Consider the following 6,591-nt stretch of genomic DNA (forward strand, 5'->3'; position numbering starts at 1 on the left):
GTAGTAGAATTTTTTTCCAGATAGCAGGAATTTCACTTGAGGTAACAAAGTGAAAAAAACCATATACAAGGGATAAGCAAAATTCTTGCAAAATTTTAGAATTTAGAAAGAGGAGTACCCAAAGGCAGTGTTTTAGGTCCTATTCTGTTTTGTATATATACTATTGAACTATCACACATACTAAGAAAACATGACATTGACTACAAACTGTTTGCTGATGAAACACAGTTTTACATGACCTTGAACAATGTAGATAATGTTGAAAGAAAGATTTATTCTTGAACTAGACGATAGGAAAGCTAGTGGTCCTGATGAGCTACATGCCAGAATACTTATTGAGGGTGTAGACAGTATTTGTGAAGCACTTAAATTAATCTTTGAAAGATCACTTAGGTTTGCTGAGATACCTCAGGACTGGAAGTTAGCTAATGTTACTCCAATATTTAAAAAAGGTAGGAAGGATGATGCGAATAATTATAGACCGATCAGTTTAACTAGTATAGTATATAAGATACTAGAGAAAATCATTAAGGGTAGTATTTGGGAGCATTTAAATGAGAATAATTAGAGATACCCAACAAGGCTTTAGATCAGGGATGTCCTGTCTTACAAATTTGCTCGATATCTTAGAATATATTACCAAGGAGTTAGATGATGGAAATAGCATAGATGTTATATATCTAGATTTTAGCAAGGCGTTTGATAAGGTACCGCATAGGAGGCTAGTGTACAAATTGAGACTACATGGGATAGGGGGTAAGTTAGTTGATTGGATTAGTGAATGGCTTTCTGATAGGAAACAGAGAGTAGTATTAAATGGAGCAATGTCTGAGTGGAAGGAAGTGGTTAGTGGGGTACCCCAAGGATCAGTGCTAGGACCTCTTCTTTTCTTGGTGTACATTAACGATTTAGATATAGGAATTAGTAGCAAAGTATCAAAGTTTGCAGATGATACTAAGATAGCATGTGCAGTACAGGGTGAAAAGGACAATTACAGAATACAACGAGACCTGGACAGGCTGATAGCATGGGCAGACAGGTGGCAGATGGAGTTTAATTCTAAAAGTGTCAGGTTATGCATTTAGGTAAAGACAACACAAACTTTAGCTATGAGATGGAGGGATGTTGGCTAGAGGCAGTAGAGGAGGAAAGGATTTAGGAGTAGTGATAGACAGGACTATGAAATTTTCAAAGCAATGTTTAGAAGCAAGAAATAGGGCAAATAGGATCCTGGGTTTTATAAATAGAAATGTTAGTTATAAAAGTAAGGAAGTGGTGCATAGCTTATATAATTCCTATGTTAGGCCCCATTTAGAGTATTGCATACAGGCCTGGTCACCCCATTATAGGCAGGATATCAACATGTTAGAAGCAGTTCAGAGAAGAGCAACTAGGATGATACCAGCATTAAAGCGCCTGGAGTATAGAGATAGATTAAAGGAATTAAACATGTTTTCATTTGAGAGGAGATGTATAAGAGGGATATGATAGAGTTATTTAAAATGTTCTCAGATACAAACTACATAGATGTGAGATCTTTCTTTACCTTAGAGGAGGGAAGTAGGACTAGAAATCATGGCAGGAAGATTAGAAAGCAAGGCTGCAGGTTAGACATAAGAAAATATTTCTTTAGTCATAGGGTGGTAGACTTCTGGAATGCATTGCCAGAGAGGGTTGTAAATAGCACTAGTTTGACAATGTTTAAAACAGATTAGATAAGCACTTAAATTTATTAGATTTATAATTATGTATAGCACTGCATGATAGTTTTTATAAGAAATTTACTATAGTTAAGCAAGACATGATCCCCATGTATGGGGATCACAGATTGTAGAGGAATTCGCTGCAGGACTTAGCCCTGTTAATGGGCCAAATATTTAGAATTAGTATATAATGTATTGTGTACTTGTAAGTGTATCTTTAAGTACTGATGACGAGGTCGCTGTGCAACTGATACAGGATAACCTAGATAGGCCCTGGTGGCCCTTTGTTATCCTATTATTTGTTATATGTTGTTATGTTATGTTATATGTTATGTAAAGATAAAACTTATTATGGATGATGTTGGTAGATGGATGGAATCCAAGCAGTTGAAACTTAATCAAAACAAGACTGAATGTTTGATAGTGGGTAAGAATAAGGACTTAAAGAGGATTGATATGTCCACATTATATATTGATGGTAACAGTTTGGGTGTTCGTGATACAGTGAAGGATCTGGGAGTATTATTGGACTGTCATTTATCTATGAAAGATCAAATACGGCAGGTGGTTAAGACGGCAAGATACCATCTGAAAATATAGGTTTTGTCAGAAAATACTTGGATGAGAAAACTACGAAGATGCTGGTTCATAATCATGTGATAAGCAAACTGGATTACTGCAATTCTCTGTATTATGGACTGTCTAAGTATCTCTTAAATGACTTACAGCTTGTCATGAACAAAGCTGCCAGACTGATTACAGGCGTCTCTCCTTGCGAGAAGATAACACCTATATTAATAGATCTAATAGATCTGCACTGGCTGCCAATTAAAGCACGAATTGAGTACAAGATTAGTGTTATGACTCATCAGGCATTACAGTCCGGTAAACCTGAGTACTTGAGGAACTTACTGGAAACATTCCACCATGACACTACGATGGAGCTGAGACACGATGCAGACCCATACAGACTACATGAGCCAAGATATAACCTTGACATGGGATGTCAAGCATTTGCAAGATGCGCACCAAGGATTTACAATAAACTGCCGAGTGATATCAAAGGTTGTGCCAGGATTGATATCTTCAAAAAGAAATTGAAGACATATTTGTTCAAGGAAGTTTATGATTTTAACGGCATGGAAATCAAAGACAATTATAGATGCTAGTTGCTTTTGAAGGAGGCTCTGCTGAGCACTGCCTCGCAGTGGAGCGGAGCCTTGAACAAACACCCCAAAAAAAAATTCAGCACTGCTGGGTGTACAAAGTCAGGGCCACTGCAGATGATGTATCAATATTGTTCAGTATTTTCAAAAATGTCACCGACTGTAAAATGGATTTACTTAAAGCATCCATCATGGGTCTGATGTGTAAACTGTGGGGGTTTGGATGGTGTGGTGTAAACTGAAGCAAAGGAAGCACCAGGGATCTGAGTCATATCTTTGGGGTTAGTTACCAATTTGTCAAGGTTGGCAAGGGGTCCAACTGAGGGACATTAACTTTTTTTGCCTCTTGTATATCATAAGCATGAAAGAGATTAGTCTCTGCAGAATAACTTTCAAGTATGTATTCTTTGTAAACTATCTGTGTATGGGTTGCATAGTTTCTGTATTCAAAGTTCACATTTTGAAATGATCGTAAGTTTCAACGGCAGGAGAGAATTTCTACCATAAAGTGTTCTAAGTTGTTTATAAAGTGACCAACTAATTTTTTATTTCTTAATGAGTCCTTTTGGGGGTTTGTAGTTCCATGCTTTGTATAATTTTTTTTGAGGTTGAACATTGAAGCCTCTGGAGCAAAAGATCTTCCTAGGTCAGACACTATGGAGATAAATTTATTGTAAGAATCATTACCATTTAGATTAAGAAGTTCAAAGTCCCAATCTATATTGCTTAGGAAATAATTAATCAGTCTGAAGTTAGCCCTGGGCCAGAAAGGGTATGTATCATCAGAATCTGTCAGTGTACATTTAAAAAGGAAAATATATCTGCAAAGTATGAGTCAATGGTCACAAATAAGGAAAGGAGGGAAAAATTGCAGAAAACTACTCAATATACTTCTGTGGCAAGAAAAGGTCTAGGACATTGCTTGCTCTGATGTTAGTTGGTTAATTAATCCACTTAGTAAGACCTAGTGAGGTAAAGAAATTAAGGAAAAGTGTCAGCAAAGGACAAGGCAGTGTCTTGCAATACTGTACCATCTGACCAAGAGAGAATTGGAAGATTGAAGTCCCCAATCACAATTACTTCCTTATTAAAAAAGAACTCCATCAGGAAATTTACTACTTGAGAATTTCATTCAAAGAGTAGGAAGGAAGTCTATAAATAACTGCAATGTAGACCCTATAATCGAGAAGGAAAAAAAGAGCAAGTATGTATTAGGTATTTTGTTACCCATAATGACATCTAATTGAACTGTTCAAACATCAACAAACTCCATGTTTACAAGTTGAGCCAGAAACATAATTTCTCTATATATTATAATTTGGGATAGAGACTGTACCACTTGGTATTGAATTAATGGGCCTAGTCTCAGTAACCTCTAAGATACTTACACTAATGGAACATGAGAAATGTTTAACAAATAAAACTTTGTTAATCAGACTATCTACATTATGAAGCCCTACAATTAGCTGCTTAAAGGGTAGCTGTAAGACAAGGGGGTCTATCAGACTGAGATCCTGTGCGAGGATCACTGGTGGAGGAATGATGCTTTTGGCGTCTCTCACTATGGTCTTTTCTTTGTTTAAGGGTTAAATCTCTGTTAATGTAGACACCATTAAACTCTGGGCTATTTCTCAATTATTTAGCCGTAGTAAGGAGTTGTCTAGGTGCCTAGTAACATAGAAGGGGGTGGAAACAGTTAACTAGACAACAGCTGAGCAGAGAAATTACCATCACAGACAGCTGAGTTATAGCTGCATCACCTGAGGTTGAATCCCTACTGGTACTAGGTCGAACCCAGGCAATATATATATTCTATATTGTACGTATAGTATAGAATCCTTGGTTGAACCCTACACTGGGGACAAACGAATTTAACCTCCCCCCGCCCACCACCTGCCTCATGTGTAGCCTCCATTACCTGAGGTGATAAACCCATAAACAGAGGAACAAGATGGTACTATTTATCACAATCAATACCATCATATCCAACAACAAACTCACAGCTACCACAATATGATTCAACGTTCCCACCAGACGAATGATCCGTTGCGCCGCCCTAATCAGCTGATTGGAGCCTTTGGAGGTTCCCTCCTTGACGGGGCACATTACCAACCAGTCCTTTTGTTTTGGAGACGGCACCAGTGTTTGGTGAGGTTTCCCAATGACGTTCCTCATTTTGATGACACGTTAAACAGCAAAACAGTGCCTTGCACGTATACACACACTCACCTCGCCTCACACTATTCCACCTTCTCAGGCCATCACTAATAACAGACACTTCAGCACACCGGAGTTCCGTGTTGACACCTGCTTATTCAGCGTAAGCTGGACGTACGCCACCGTTGTCCACACACTAGTCTAGCCTTATGCTTTCCAAATCAAGATATGACACCTAAACACTTTAATAATGAAAGTGAGGCACATAAGCGTTCCATAATATGTTCCTATAGCTTATGAAAGTAAAATTAAGCTTCTCAGTATGTACGAAATGATAAACAGAAACGAACATTCCTACCTTTGTGGTGTGGCTCGACATATCCTCCTTCCACTGCGGTAAGGAACAACTGAGATGGCCGCCAGGAGTCGAAGAGTCGCAGTTCGAAACACTGAACAAACCTTCACAGCTTCGAATACACACACACACACACACACACATAACGGAAGTATGTTTTGTAATGAAACAGCATTATGTGATGTGCGTGGAACAGCAGAATACACATACCTGAAGCATTTTTTGTTACAGTGCTGTACTCGTAATACAAGAATGAAGGAACGACAAGTGTTGTAATATTGGGACAAGCCAACAACCACACAGAGAAGACAAAACTGGGAAATACTTGTTCAAAAGATAAACAAAGAAAAAATAATAGAAAAGGAACAATATATGTGTGTGTGTGTGTGTGTGTATATATATATATATATATATATATATATATATATATATATATATATATATATATATAGAGAGAGAGAGAGAGAGAGAGAGAGAGAGAGAGAGAGAGAGAGAGAGAGAGAGAAGCGTCATTACATAGGCAACACTCCCAACCAACAATGACACAGAACTTAGCATTAATATAGTCAAACACGTAGCGATTAATTATGATTTTTTTATTACCTACAGTACAATACGACAAATCCTTCACACTAGCGGTGGCTCCATTAGTTCAGCTTGCAGTACATCCTTACATTACCAGTGTCAGTGTTCCTCTAGCTAGCCTATTTTGCTCTCTTACACTGCTATCAATTAACAACGCTAAAACTGTGCGACTGGTTAACTCCTTCCTCATCTCTCTCTCTCTCTCTCTCTCTCTCTCTCTCTCTCTTCTTCTTCTTCTTCTTTTTCTTCTTCTTCTTTTTAATATATCAATCAAATCTCCTTCCTTATAAAGTGCTGCTAACCTCCCTCTTTCATCGTTTCTCTAAAGTCTAGTGCAGGAGTTCTCAACCTTTATCTTGTTAAGAACCCCCTGAGTTATAGACCATCTACCCGAAACCCAAGTAATCTGACATCGAACAGAATGTTAGTTTAGTGACTGACACAAACTCAATATGCAATGGTATACTGTAAACTTGATATTATTAGACCAGCCATCTAAGTATCTATCCCTGGAATGTTAATTTGGTGACTGACATTAGCCCAATATGGAGTGGTACTGCAAAGGATGCTATTAGATCAGCCATCTAAGCACCCCTGGAAATCTTGTGAACCCCTGTCTTGAGTG

At 37.9% G+C, this 6,591-nt stretch overlaps 1 long non-coding RNA gene across 1 annotated transcript in view; it reads right to left on the reverse strand.

Moving 5' to 3' along the window:
• The window catches only part of LOC123505165, a 39,921-nt gene extending 34,464 nt beyond the window's left edge, over positions 1 to 5,457 (reverse strand). The window contains exon 1 of the long non-coding RNA XR_006675087.1: positions 5,385 to 5,457. This is a non-coding gene — a long non-coding RNA (uncharacterized LOC123505165). The remainder of the gene's footprint in view (positions 1 to 5,384) is intronic.
• Positions 5,458 to 6,591: the final 1,134 nt, after the last annotated feature.

This window comes from Portunus trituberculatus, chromosome 17, assembly GCF_017591435.1.
Source record: "Portunus trituberculatus isolate SZX2019 chromosome 17, ASM1759143v1, whole genome shotgun sequence".
Taxonomy (NCBI): Eukaryota; Metazoa; Arthropoda; class Malacostraca; order Decapoda; family Portunidae; genus Portunus; species Portunus trituberculatus.